Genomic DNA, 9980 nt, shown 5'->3' with positions numbered 1-9980 from the left:
GAAAAGAGGGAGAGAAATAGCCCTCTCCGTGCTCCGTTCCCGTGGTGTAGTGGTTATCACGTGCGCTTCACACGCGCAAGGCCCCCGGTTCGATCCCGGGCGGGAACAGTGCACTACACTTTTGTTTTCTTTGCGATCGCAAATACGCAGAAGAAAAGAGGGAGAGAAATAGCCCTCTCCGTGCTCCGTTCCCGTGGTGTAGTGGTTATCACGTGCGCTTCACACGCGCAAGGCCCCCGGTTCGATCCCGGGCGGGAACAGTGCACTACACTTTTGTTTTCTTTGCGATCGCGAATACGCAGAAGAAAAGAGGGAGAGAAATAGCCGTCTCCGTGCTCCGTTCCCGTGGTGTAGTGGTTATCACGTGCGCTTCACACGCGCAAGGCCCCCGGTTCGATCCCGGGCGGGAACAGTGCACTACACTTTTGTTTTCTTTGCGATCGCAAATACGCAGAAGAAAAGAGGGAGAGAAATAGCCCTCTCCGTGCTCCGTTCCCGTGGTGTAGTGGTTATCACGTGCGCTTCACACGCGCAAGGCCCCCGGTTCGATCCCGGGCGGGAACAGTGCACTACACTTTTGTTTTCTTTGCGATCGCAAATACGCAGAAGAAAAGAGGGAGAGAAATAGCCCTCTCCGTGCTCCGTTCCCGTGGTGTAGTGGTTATCACGTGCGCTTCACACGCGCAAGGCCCCCGGTTCGATCCCGGGCGGGAACAGTGCACTACACTTTTGTTTTCTTTGCGATCGCGAATACGCAGAAGAAAAGAGGGAGAGAAATAGCCCTCTCCGTGCTCCGTTCCCGTGGTGTAGTGGTTATCACGTGCGCTTCACACGCGCAAGGCCCCCGGTTCGATCCCGGGCGGGAACAGTGCACTACACTTTTGTTTTCTTTGCGATCGCAAATACGCAGAAGAAAAGAGGGAGAGAAATAGCCCTCTCCGTGCTCCGTTCCCGTGGTGTAGTGGTTATCACGTGCGCTTCACACGCGCAAGGCCCCCGGTTCGATCCCGGGCGGGAACAGTGCACTACACTTTTGTTTTCTTTGCGATCGCAAATACGCAGAAGAAAAGAGGGAGAGAAATAGCCCTCTCCGTGCTCCGTTCCCGTGGTGTAGTGGTTATCAGCACACAAGCTGTCGTTTAGTTTGGCAACGTTAAATGTTCGAGGCCTGGCCGCAAAGAAAAAGCAGAACCAAGTGTATAGATTGTTGGCGGACCACGACCTCGACATTTTGGCCGTGCAAGAAACAAAAGTTGAAGGGGAGGAGGAGACCCGAAGCATGATGCTTCGCTTTACGTCTCGTTATTATGTGGCAGTGAGTCATGCGGTGGGCAAGTCAGCGGGATGCCTACTATTTTTGAAAAAGTTAGCGGGCCTTGTTGTAGATAATGTTTATTCATGCCAAAGTGGCAGATTGGTCGTTGTTGATTTTCATTATAGTGAGGTCAATTGGAGGGTAATATGTGTTTACGCGCCGAACGGTACAGAAGAGAGGCACAGATTTTTTCTTGGCATTGCGCAGTATCTGAGTAAAGACAAACATGTTCTTATGCTGGGAGATTTTAACTGCGTTTTGAACGCTCGAGACCGAAGCAACGAGCACGGGTATAAAGATAGAAGCAGCCAGCTATTGTCACGGTTAATTGCAGAACATGATGTTGATGATGTAGCAGAATGCCTTGAAGGAGCGAGAGAAGTGCAGTTTACGCATTTTCAAGGACTGAGTCACGCTCGCCTTGACCGTATTTATGTGTCGATCGAGATGCTACCATTGTGCACCCAGTATCATGTAGAACCCGTGTCGTTCTCGGACCACTGTCTAGTTAAATGTCTGATGGGAAGCAAGGAAAAACAAAACAGATTTTCATGGGATTTGTGGAAAATAAACGTAAAGCTCCTGAGCGACGAATGTTTTATTCAAGCTGTGAAAGAGGTGATAGACGATATGAAAACAGAACGGATGCCCAGTGTTGGCGCACAATGGGACTTATTAAAGCAACATGTCAAAATGAAAGCCATAGAGCGATCTAGCTGCCTTAAGTATGAGGAAAAAGTACAAGAAAGAAATTTAAGAACGATGCTCGAAAGGCTCGTTAAGCTTGAGTGTCGAGAGCCGGGCAAGTTTAAAGACGACATCCGTAGCATAAAACAGAAACTCGAAGTGATGGACGAAGAACGCTATCGGGGAGCGCTCGTGCGGGCCAGAGCCGAGGCTTGGGCTGCCGGGGAGACGCCCACAAAGCGAGCGCTGGGAATCGAAAAGGCCCATGCTCGCCGCAAGCACATCGACGTGATAGAGGAAAACGGTGTTGAGATAACCGATACAGAGGGCATAGGCGAAGCGTTTTTTCGTTTCTATGAAAGGCTGTTTGCCCATAAATCAGTAGATGTGGAAGGGTTTAAAACAACATTCTTAGAACGCATGCCGCGGCTGTCAGACGAAAGAAAAGCAGTTCTTGAAGCACCGATATCAATAGCAGAAATAGAAAAGGCGATAGATGATCTTAACCCTGGCAAGTCGCCCGGGCCGGATGGTCTGAGCGCGGCATTTTACAAAGCATTCAAACATGACCTTTCCTCTGAGTTGAAAGATGTCTTTGATGAGGCATTTGAGTTGGGAACGTTACCTCTGTCATTCTCCCAAGCACATACTGTGCTCATTCCAAAAACAGAGCAAAAGGATAAGCTAAGACTTGTGACCTCATACAGACCAATTTCTTTAACTAACTGTGATTATAAAATATTTATGAAAATATTGGCTGGCAGACTTCAGACAGTTATAACGCAGATTGTAGGATCCCATCAAACCTGTGGTATTAAGGGTCGCTCTATCTTTACTAATATTCATTCTATGAGGTGTGTACTTGAGTGTTGTGATGCCTATCGGTCGGCTGTTGCAATCCTTCAGCTTGACCTAGAAAAGGCATTCGATTGTGTACCTCATGCCATTTTGTTTGCCATACTTGAACATGTTAATTTAGGCTCAATCATCACAGACGGTATATCCATAGCGTATCGAAACTGCAAAACGCGCCTCATAATCAACAACAGATTGGGGGGCCCAGTTGAGGTGCAGCGGAGTGTGCGTCAAGGGTGCCCAGCGAGTCCGCTCTTATTTTGTATTTATATTGAAACGTTATGTCTAGCAATTATTGAAAATGACCGGGTTCATGGTTTCCGATTACATGCGTCGGAGGTAAAGCTCTTGGCGTATGCTGATGATATAGCTGTGTGTTGTACGGAAAAAGAGAGTCTTCTGGAGGCTGTTGCGGTAGTAAGAAGGTTTGGGGAAGTGACGGGGAGCCTTGTGAATTGGGAAAAGTGCCTGGGGTTCTGGCATGGCGAGTGGCCGTCACCCCCCAACATATTTGCTAACGTGAAATGGGTTGAAACACCAGTAAAGTACCTCGGCGTTCCACTTGAAAATTATAAGAAAACAGATGATTTATGGTTAGAAAACGTGAAAGAAACACGAGAAAAGGCGGAGAGGTGGAAAGGGGCTCATCTCTCAATTTTCGCCAGAGCGACAGTGTGCAATTTATTTTTTGTTAGTAAAGTATGGTATATTATGCAAGTGTTGTATTGTTCGCGAGTGTATGTGCAGAAGTTCCATCGAGTTTTTGCTGTCTTTATTTGGGCGTCCAGCTGGGAACGCTGCAGCCGCACGAATCTTTTTCGGCGAGTGAAAGATGGGGGCTTGGGTCTGGCACACCTTTTCGTGCGACAGCTTGTAAATAGATTTTTTTTCTTTCGTGACGTCAACGACCCGTTCTTAAGAGCGGTGTGTCAAGTGCGACTTTGTAATGCGTTACCAGAGTTTGTTATCAGCAGTCAAATAATGCCTGGTACTCTATTCGGTTTTTTTAAAGAGATAGTAGCGAGTGTCCGCTTTTTGACAGTACGGTTCTCGAATGACTATCTGTTCAGTGTAAAAAGAAAGAAATTGTACAGTGACCTGTGTGATGTTATTTTTCCGGTGCCTATGTACAGATCCATATACAGTGGAGGTCAAGGTAACAATGTTTTAAAACGCGTAAAAAGAATGGATGTGCAGCCAGGAGTTAAATCTTTTTTCTTCAAGCTTCACACGGGCACTCTGACAGTGAGAACGTTTTTGGAAGAACGCGGTTTTTACATGCCGTGGGGTTCCAACTGCCTGATTTGCAAAAAACCAGAAACAGTAGACCATGTGTTCCTGCATTGTTGGGCGGGGGTGTTCTTTTGGGATGTCCTCCAAAGAACCCTAATGAAAGATTTTCCGTTGGATCCGTACGGCATCAGATTTCTGCCATTAGACAATGAGGACGGCGTCCCATTTGACCTCATCATGCTCACAGGCCTCTACTGTATATGGCGAGCCCGAATGGAGGGCTTCTATTGTGACCCAGACGCACGGCCTGCGCGCCTGCATTTCCGTGAACACATGTCACGCTTTATTGAAGTAAAAAAAGGCGAAGTTATTGTACCTGACTGGCTACCCAGGATTGAAGTATTGGCATTCCTCAAGGAATTTTAATAGACAAAGTCAGCCAAGTTGTGCTGGTCGCTTTATTACAGAATGTTTCATTTTCTACATGAAGCGTGGAATATTTTATTTATTTTGTTTGTTTTGGTTGTGGTGCTCATAAGATGTACGAGTATGTGAAAGCTTTGAGAACTGGCAATAAAGAAAAAAAAAAAAAAAAAAAAAAAAAAGTGTAGTGGTTATCACGTGCGCTTCACACGCGCAAGGCCCCCGGTTCGATCCCGGGCGGGAACAGTGCACTACACTTTTGTTTTCTTTGCGATCGCAAATACGCAGAAGAAAAGAGGGAGAGAAATAGCCCTCTCCGTGCTCCGTTCCCGTGGTGTAGTGGTTATCACGTGCGCTTCACACGCGCAAGGCCCCCGGTTCGATCCCGGGCGGGAACAGTGCACTACACTTTTGTTTTCTTTGCGATCGCGAATACGCAGAAGAAAAGAGGGAGAGAAATAGCCCTCTCCGTGCTCCGTTCCCGTGGTGTAGTGGTTATCACGTGCGCTTCACACGCGCAAGGCCCCCGGTTCGATCCCGGGCGGGAACAGTGCACTACACTTTTGTTTTCTTTGCGATCGCAAATACGCAGAAGAAAAGAGGGAGAGAAATAGCCCTCTCCGTGCTCCGTTCCCGTGGTGTAGTGGTTATCACGTGCGCTTCACACGCGCAAGGCCCCCGGTTCGATCCCGGGCGGGAACAGTGCACTACACTTTTGTTTTCTTTGCGATCGCAAATACGCAGAAGAAAAGAGGGAGAGAAATAGCCCTCTCCGTGCTCCGTTCCCGTGGTGTAGTGGTTATCACGTGCGCTTCACACGCGCAAGGCCCCCGGTTCGATCCCGGGCGGGAACAGTGCACTACACTTTTGTTTTCTTTGCGATCGCGAATACGCAGAAGAAAAGAGGGAGAGAAATAGCCCTCTCCGTGCTCCGTTCCCGTGGTGTAGTGGTTATCACGTGCGCTTCACACGCGCAAGGCCCCCGGTTCGATCCCGGGCGGGAACAGTGCACTACACTTTTGTTTTCTTTGCGATCGCGAATACGCAGAAGAAAAGAGGGAGAGAAATAGCCCTCTCCGTGCTCCGTTCCCGTGGTGTAGTGGTTATCACGTGCGCTTCACACGCGCAAGGCCCCCGGTTCGATCCCGGGCGGGAACAGTGCACTACACTTTTGTTTTCTTTGCGATCGCGAATACGCAGAAGAAAAGAGGGAGAGAAATAGCCCTCTCCGTGCTCCGTTCCCGTGGTGTAGTGGTTATCACGTGCGCTTCACACGCGCAAGGCCCCCGGTTCGATCCCGGGCGGGAACAGTGCACTACACTTTTGTTTTCTTTGCGATCGCAAATACGCAGAAGAAAAGAGGGAGAGAAATAGCCCTCTCCGTGCTCCGTTCCCGTGGTGTAGTGGTTATCACGTGCGCTTCACACGCGCAAGGCCCCCGGTTCGATCCCGGGCGGGAACAGTGCACTACACTTTTGTTTTCTTTGCGATCGCAAATACGCAGAAGAAAAGAGGGAGAGAAATAGCCCTCTCCGTGCTCCGTTCCCGTGGTGTAGTGGTTATCACGTGCGCTTCACACGCGCAAGGCCCCCGGTTCGATCCCGGGCGGGAACAGTGCACTACACTTTTGTTTTCTTTGCGATCGCGAATACGCAGAAGAAAAGAGGGAGAGAAATAGCCCTCTCCGTGCTCCGTTCCCGTGGTGTAGTGGTTATCACGTGCGCTTCACACGCGCAAGGCCCCCGGTTCGATCCCGGGCGGGAACAGTGCACTACACTTTTGTTTTCTTTGCGATCGCAAATACGCAGAAGAAAAGAGGGAGAGAAATAGCCCTCTCCGTGCTCCGTTCCCGTGGTGTAGTGGTTATCACGTGCGCTTCACACGCGCAAGGCCCCCGGTTCGATCCCGGGCGGGAACAGTGCACTACACTTTTGTTTTCTTTGCGATCGCAAATACGCAGAAGAAAAGAGGGAGAGAAATAGCCCTCTCCGTGCTCCGTTCCCGTGGTGTAGTGGTTATCACGTGCGCTTCACACGCGCAAGGCCCCCGGTTCGATCCCGGGCGGGAACAGTGCACTACACTTTTGTTTTCTTTGCGATCGCGAATACGCAGAAGAAAAGAGGGAGAGAAATAGCCCTCTCCGTGCTCCGTTCCCGTGGTGTAGTGGTTATCACGTGCGCTTCACACGCGCAAGGCCCCCGGTTCGATCCCGGGCGGGAACAGTGCACTACACTTTTGTTTTCTTTGCGATCGTAAATACGCAGAAGAAAAGAGGGAGAGAAATAGCCCTCTCCGTGCTCCGTTCCCGTGGTGTAGTGGTTATCACGTGCGCTTCACACGCGCAAGGCCCCCGGTTCGATCCCGGGCGGGAACAGTGCACTACACTTTTGTTTTCTTTGCGATCGCAAATACGCAGAAGAAAAGAGGGAGAGAAATAGCCCTCTCCGTGCTCCGTTCCCGTGGTGTAGTGGTTATCACGTGCGCTTCACACGCGCAAGGCCCCCGGTTCGATCCCGGGCGGGAACAGTGCACTACACTTTTGTTTTCTTTGCGATCGCGAATACGCAGAAGAAAAGAGGGAGAGAAATAGCCCTCTCCGTGCTCCGTTCCCGTGGTGTAGTGGTTATCACGTGCGCTTCACACGCGCAAGGCCCCCGGTTCGATCCCGGGCGGGAACAGTGCACTACACTTTTGTTTTCTTTGCGATCGCGAATACGCAGAAGAAAAGAGGGAGAGAAATAGCCCTCTCCGTGCTCCGTTCCCGTGGTGTAGTGGTTATCACGTGCGCTTCACACGCGCAAGGCCCCCGGTTCGATCCCGGGCGGGAACAGTGCACTACACTTTTGTTTTCTTTGCGATCGCAAATACGCAGAAGAAAAGAGGGAGAGAAATAGCCCTCTCCGTGCTCCGTTCCCGTGGTGTAGTGGTTATCACGTGCGCTTCACACGCGCAAGGCCCCCGGTTCGATCCCGGGCGGGAACAGTGCACTACACTTTTGTTTTCTTTGCGATCGCAAATACGCAGAAGAAAAGAGGGAGAGAAATAGCCCTCTCCGTGCTCCGTTCCCGTGGTGTAGTGGTTATCACGTGCGCTTCACACGCGCAAGGCCCCCGGTTCGATCCCGGGCGGGAACAGTGCACTACACTTTTGTTTTCTTTGCGATCGCAAATACGCAGAAGAAAAGAGGGAGAGAAATAGCCCTCTCCGTGCTCCGTTCCCGTGGTGTAGTGGTTATCACGTGCGCTTCACACGCGCAAGGCCCCCGGTTCGATCCCGGGCGGGAACAGTGCACTACACTTTTGTTTTCTTTGCGATCGCGAATACGCAGAAGAAAAGAGGGAGAGAAATAGCCCTCTCCGTGCTCCGTTCCCGTGGTGTAGTGGTTATCACGTGCGCTTCACACGCGCAAGGCCCCCGGTTCGATCCCGGGCGGGAACAGTGCACTACACTTTTGTTTTCTTTGCGATCGCGAATACGCAGAAGAAAAGAGGGAGAGAAATAGCCCTCTCCGTGCTCCGTTCCCGTGGTGTAGTGGTTATCACGTGCGCTTCACACGCGCAAGGCCCCCGGTTCGATCCCGGGCGGGAACAGTGCACTACACTTTTGTTTTCTTTGCGATCGCAAATACGCAGAAGAAAAGAGGGAGAGAAATAGCCCTCTCCGTGCTCCGTTCCCGTGGTGTAGTGGTTATCACGTGCGCTTCACACGCGCAAGGCCCCCGGTTCGATCCCGGGCGGGAACAGTGCACTACACTTTTGTTTTCTTTGCGATCGCAAATACGCAGAAGAAAAGAGGGAGAGAAATAGCCCTCTCCGTGCTCCGTTCCCGTGGTGTAGTGGTTATCACGTGCGCTTCACACGCGCAAGGCCCCCGGTTCGATCCCGGGCGGGAACAGTGCACTACACTTTTGTTTTCTTTGCGATCGCAAATACGCAGAAGAAAAGAGGGAGAGAAATAGCCCTCTCCGTGCTCCGTTCCCGTGGTGTAGTGGTTATCACGTGCGCTTCACACGCGCAAGGCCCCCGGTTCGATCCCGGGCGGGAACAGTGCACTACACTTTTGTTTTCTTTGCGATCGCGAATACGCAGAAGAAAAGAGGGAGAGAAATAGCCCTCTCCGTGCTCCGTTCCCGTGGTGTAGTGGTTATCACGTGCGCTTCACACGCGCAAGGCCCCCGGTTCGATCCCGGGCGGGAACAGTGCACTACACTTTTGTTTTCTTTGCGATCGCAAATACGCAGAAGAAAAGAGGGAGAGAAATAGCCCTCTCCGTGCTCCGTTCCCGTGGTGTAGTGGTTATCACGTGCGCTTCACACGCGCAAGGCCCCCGGTTCGATCCCGGGCGGGAACAGTGCACTACACTTTTGTTTTCTTTGCGATCGCAAATACGCAGAAGAAAAGAGGGAGAGAAATAGCCCTCTCCGTGCTCCGTTCCCGTGGTGTAGTGGTTATCACGTGCGCTTCACACGCGCAAGGCCCCCGGTTCGATCCCGGGCGGGAACAGTGCACTACACTTTTGTTTTCTTTGCGATCGCGAATACGCAGAAGAAAAGAGGGAGAGAAATAGCCCTCTCCGTGCTCCGTTCCCGTGGTGTAGTGGTTATCACGTGCGCTTCACACGCGCAAGGCCCCCGGTTCGATCCCGGGCGGGAACAGTGCACTACACTTTTGTTTTCTTTGCGATCGCAAATACGCAGAAGAAAAGAGGGAGAGAAATAGCCCTCTCCGTGCTCCGTTCCCGTGGTGTAGTGGTTATCACGTGCGCTTCACACGCGCAAGGCCCCCGGTTCGATCCCGGGCGGGAACAGTGCACTACACTTTTGTTTTCTTTGCGATCGCAAATACGCAGAAGAAAAGAGGGAGAGAAATAGCCCTCTCCGTGCTCCGTTCCCGTGGTGTAGTGGTTATCACGTGCGCTTCACACGCGCAAGGCCCCCGGTTCGATCCCGGGCGGGAACAGTGCACTACACTTTTGTTTTCTTTGCGATCGCAAATACGCAGAAGAAAAGAGGGAGAGAAATAGCCCTCTCCGTGCTCCGTTCCCGTGGTGTAGTGGTTATCACGTGCGCTTCACACGCGCAAGGCCCCCGGTTCGATCCCGGGCGGGAACAGTGCACTACACTTTTGTTTTCTTTGCGATCGCGAATACGCAGAAGAAAAGAGGGAGAGAAATAGCCCTCTCCGTGCTCCGTTCCCGTGGTGTAGTGGTTATCACGTGCGCTTCACACGCGCAAGGCCCCCGGTTCGATCCCGGGCGGGAACAGTGCACTACACTTTTGTTTTCTTTGCGATCGCGAATACGCAGAAGAAAAGAGGGAGAGAAATAGCCCTCTCCGTGCTCCGTTCCCGTGGTGTAGTGGTTATCACGTGCGCTTCACACGCGCAAGGCCCCCGGTTCGATCCCGGGCGGGAACAGTGCACTACACTTTTGTTTTCTTTGCGATCGCAAATACGCAGAAGAAAAGAGG

The 9980-nt window shown here is 51.5% G+C and overlaps 41 non-coding genes across 41 annotated transcripts; all 41 read left to right on the top strand.

The window, feature by feature from the left end:
- Nucleotides 1-35: 35 nt before the first annotated feature.
- On the top strand, nt 36-108 carry TRNAV-CAC (transfer RNA valine (anticodon CAC)). Its single transcript has one exon. It is a non-coding gene; the product is annotated as a tRNA-Val (tRNA).
- A 79-nt stretch (nt 109-187) lies between these two features.
- Nucleotides 188-260, top strand: TRNAV-CAC (transfer RNA valine (anticodon CAC)). Its single transcript has one exon. It is a non-coding gene; the product is annotated as a tRNA-Val (tRNA).
- A 79-nt stretch (nt 261-339) lies between these two features.
- TRNAV-CAC (transfer RNA valine (anticodon CAC)) lies at nt 340-412 on the top strand. The gene has a single exon. It is a non-coding gene; the product is annotated as a tRNA-Val (tRNA).
- Nucleotides 413-491: 79 nt separating this feature from the next.
- Nucleotides 492-564, top strand: TRNAV-CAC (transfer RNA valine (anticodon CAC)). The gene has a single exon. It is a non-coding gene; the product is annotated as a tRNA-Val (tRNA).
- Nucleotides 565-643: 79 nt separating this feature from the next.
- On the top strand, nt 644-716 carry TRNAV-CAC (transfer RNA valine (anticodon CAC)). Its single transcript has one exon. It is a non-coding gene; the product is annotated as a tRNA-Val (tRNA).
- A 79-nt stretch (nt 717-795) lies between these two features.
- Nucleotides 796-868, top strand: TRNAV-CAC (transfer RNA valine (anticodon CAC)). The gene has a single exon. It is a non-coding gene; the product is annotated as a tRNA-Val (tRNA).
- Nucleotides 869-947: 79 nt separating this feature from the next.
- Nucleotides 948-1020, top strand: TRNAV-CAC (transfer RNA valine (anticodon CAC)). The gene has a single exon. It is a non-coding gene; the product is annotated as a tRNA-Val (tRNA).
- Nucleotides 1021-4838: 3818 nt separating this feature from the next.
- TRNAV-CAC (transfer RNA valine (anticodon CAC)) lies at nt 4839-4911 on the top strand. The gene has a single exon. It is a non-coding gene; the product is annotated as a tRNA-Val (tRNA).
- A 79-nt stretch (nt 4912-4990) lies between these two features.
- On the top strand, nt 4991-5063 carry TRNAV-CAC (transfer RNA valine (anticodon CAC)). Its single transcript has one exon. It is a non-coding gene; the product is annotated as a tRNA-Val (tRNA).
- Nucleotides 5064-5142: 79 nt separating this feature from the next.
- Nucleotides 5143-5215, top strand: TRNAV-CAC (transfer RNA valine (anticodon CAC)). The gene has a single exon. It is a non-coding gene; the product is annotated as a tRNA-Val (tRNA).
- Nucleotides 5216-5294: 79 nt separating this feature from the next.
- On the top strand, nt 5295-5367 carry TRNAV-CAC (transfer RNA valine (anticodon CAC)). Its single transcript has one exon. It is a non-coding gene; the product is annotated as a tRNA-Val (tRNA).
- Nucleotides 5368-5446: 79 nt separating this feature from the next.
- Nucleotides 5447-5519, top strand: TRNAV-CAC (transfer RNA valine (anticodon CAC)). Its single transcript has one exon. It is a non-coding gene; the product is annotated as a tRNA-Val (tRNA).
- A 79-nt stretch (nt 5520-5598) lies between these two features.
- TRNAV-CAC (transfer RNA valine (anticodon CAC)) lies at nt 5599-5671 on the top strand. The gene has a single exon. It is a non-coding gene; the product is annotated as a tRNA-Val (tRNA).
- A 79-nt stretch (nt 5672-5750) lies between these two features.
- Nucleotides 5751-5823, top strand: TRNAV-CAC (transfer RNA valine (anticodon CAC)). Its single transcript has one exon. It is a non-coding gene; the product is annotated as a tRNA-Val (tRNA).
- A 79-nt stretch (nt 5824-5902) lies between these two features.
- TRNAV-CAC (transfer RNA valine (anticodon CAC)) lies at nt 5903-5975 on the top strand. Its single transcript has one exon. It is a non-coding gene; the product is annotated as a tRNA-Val (tRNA).
- Nucleotides 5976-6054: 79 nt separating this feature from the next.
- Nucleotides 6055-6127, top strand: TRNAV-CAC (transfer RNA valine (anticodon CAC)). The gene has a single exon. It is a non-coding gene; the product is annotated as a tRNA-Val (tRNA).
- A 79-nt stretch (nt 6128-6206) lies between these two features.
- On the top strand, nt 6207-6279 carry TRNAV-CAC (transfer RNA valine (anticodon CAC)). The gene has a single exon. It is a non-coding gene; the product is annotated as a tRNA-Val (tRNA).
- Nucleotides 6280-6358: 79 nt separating this feature from the next.
- TRNAV-CAC (transfer RNA valine (anticodon CAC)) lies at nt 6359-6431 on the top strand. Its single transcript has one exon. It is a non-coding gene; the product is annotated as a tRNA-Val (tRNA).
- Nucleotides 6432-6510: 79 nt separating this feature from the next.
- Nucleotides 6511-6583, top strand: TRNAV-CAC (transfer RNA valine (anticodon CAC)). The gene has a single exon. It is a non-coding gene; the product is annotated as a tRNA-Val (tRNA).
- A 79-nt stretch (nt 6584-6662) lies between these two features.
- On the top strand, nt 6663-6735 carry TRNAV-CAC (transfer RNA valine (anticodon CAC)). The gene has a single exon. It is a non-coding gene; the product is annotated as a tRNA-Val (tRNA).
- A 79-nt stretch (nt 6736-6814) lies between these two features.
- TRNAV-CAC (transfer RNA valine (anticodon CAC)) lies at nt 6815-6887 on the top strand. Its single transcript has one exon. It is a non-coding gene; the product is annotated as a tRNA-Val (tRNA).
- A 79-nt stretch (nt 6888-6966) lies between these two features.
- On the top strand, nt 6967-7039 carry TRNAV-CAC (transfer RNA valine (anticodon CAC)). The gene has a single exon. It is a non-coding gene; the product is annotated as a tRNA-Val (tRNA).
- A 79-nt stretch (nt 7040-7118) lies between these two features.
- Nucleotides 7119-7191, top strand: TRNAV-CAC (transfer RNA valine (anticodon CAC)). Its single transcript has one exon. It is a non-coding gene; the product is annotated as a tRNA-Val (tRNA).
- A 79-nt stretch (nt 7192-7270) lies between these two features.
- TRNAV-CAC (transfer RNA valine (anticodon CAC)) lies at nt 7271-7343 on the top strand. The gene has a single exon. It is a non-coding gene; the product is annotated as a tRNA-Val (tRNA).
- Nucleotides 7344-7422: 79 nt separating this feature from the next.
- TRNAV-CAC (transfer RNA valine (anticodon CAC)) lies at nt 7423-7495 on the top strand. Its single transcript has one exon. It is a non-coding gene; the product is annotated as a tRNA-Val (tRNA).
- Nucleotides 7496-7574: 79 nt separating this feature from the next.
- TRNAV-CAC (transfer RNA valine (anticodon CAC)) lies at nt 7575-7647 on the top strand. Its single transcript has one exon. It is a non-coding gene; the product is annotated as a tRNA-Val (tRNA).
- Nucleotides 7648-7726: 79 nt separating this feature from the next.
- On the top strand, nt 7727-7799 carry TRNAV-CAC (transfer RNA valine (anticodon CAC)). The gene has a single exon. It is a non-coding gene; the product is annotated as a tRNA-Val (tRNA).
- Nucleotides 7800-7878: 79 nt separating this feature from the next.
- Nucleotides 7879-7951, top strand: TRNAV-CAC (transfer RNA valine (anticodon CAC)). The gene has a single exon. It is a non-coding gene; the product is annotated as a tRNA-Val (tRNA).
- Nucleotides 7952-8030: 79 nt separating this feature from the next.
- On the top strand, nt 8031-8103 carry TRNAV-CAC (transfer RNA valine (anticodon CAC)). The gene has a single exon. It is a non-coding gene; the product is annotated as a tRNA-Val (tRNA).
- A 79-nt stretch (nt 8104-8182) lies between these two features.
- Nucleotides 8183-8255, top strand: TRNAV-CAC (transfer RNA valine (anticodon CAC)). Its single transcript has one exon. It is a non-coding gene; the product is annotated as a tRNA-Val (tRNA).
- A 79-nt stretch (nt 8256-8334) lies between these two features.
- TRNAV-CAC (transfer RNA valine (anticodon CAC)) lies at nt 8335-8407 on the top strand. The gene has a single exon. It is a non-coding gene; the product is annotated as a tRNA-Val (tRNA).
- A 79-nt stretch (nt 8408-8486) lies between these two features.
- On the top strand, nt 8487-8559 carry TRNAV-CAC (transfer RNA valine (anticodon CAC)). Its single transcript has one exon. It is a non-coding gene; the product is annotated as a tRNA-Val (tRNA).
- A 79-nt stretch (nt 8560-8638) lies between these two features.
- TRNAV-CAC (transfer RNA valine (anticodon CAC)) lies at nt 8639-8711 on the top strand. The gene has a single exon. It is a non-coding gene; the product is annotated as a tRNA-Val (tRNA).
- Nucleotides 8712-8790: 79 nt separating this feature from the next.
- TRNAV-CAC (transfer RNA valine (anticodon CAC)) lies at nt 8791-8863 on the top strand. Its single transcript has one exon. It is a non-coding gene; the product is annotated as a tRNA-Val (tRNA).
- Nucleotides 8864-8942: 79 nt separating this feature from the next.
- On the top strand, nt 8943-9015 carry TRNAV-CAC (transfer RNA valine (anticodon CAC)). Its single transcript has one exon. It is a non-coding gene; the product is annotated as a tRNA-Val (tRNA).
- A 79-nt stretch (nt 9016-9094) lies between these two features.
- TRNAV-CAC (transfer RNA valine (anticodon CAC)) lies at nt 9095-9167 on the top strand. Its single transcript has one exon. It is a non-coding gene; the product is annotated as a tRNA-Val (tRNA).
- A 79-nt stretch (nt 9168-9246) lies between these two features.
- TRNAV-CAC (transfer RNA valine (anticodon CAC)) lies at nt 9247-9319 on the top strand. The gene has a single exon. It is a non-coding gene; the product is annotated as a tRNA-Val (tRNA).
- Nucleotides 9320-9398: 79 nt separating this feature from the next.
- Nucleotides 9399-9471, top strand: TRNAV-CAC (transfer RNA valine (anticodon CAC)). The gene has a single exon. It is a non-coding gene; the product is annotated as a tRNA-Val (tRNA).
- A 79-nt stretch (nt 9472-9550) lies between these two features.
- On the top strand, nt 9551-9623 carry TRNAV-CAC (transfer RNA valine (anticodon CAC)). Its single transcript has one exon. It is a non-coding gene; the product is annotated as a tRNA-Val (tRNA).
- A 79-nt stretch (nt 9624-9702) lies between these two features.
- TRNAV-CAC (transfer RNA valine (anticodon CAC)) lies at nt 9703-9775 on the top strand. Its single transcript has one exon. It is a non-coding gene; the product is annotated as a tRNA-Val (tRNA).
- Nucleotides 9776-9854: 79 nt separating this feature from the next.
- On the top strand, nt 9855-9927 carry TRNAV-CAC (transfer RNA valine (anticodon CAC)). The gene has a single exon. It is a non-coding gene; the product is annotated as a tRNA-Val (tRNA).
- Nucleotides 9928-9980: the final 53 nt, after the last annotated feature.

Source organism: Dermacentor albipictus, chromosome 2, assembly GCF_038994185.2.
Source record: "Dermacentor albipictus isolate Rhodes 1998 colony chromosome 2, USDA_Dalb.pri_finalv2, whole genome shotgun sequence".
Classification (NCBI taxonomy): domain Eukaryota; kingdom Metazoa; phylum Arthropoda; class Arachnida; order Ixodida; family Ixodidae; genus Dermacentor; species Dermacentor albipictus.
Note: the sequence above shows the minus strand (reverse complement) of the source record. Positions and strands in the feature narration are given on the sequence as shown.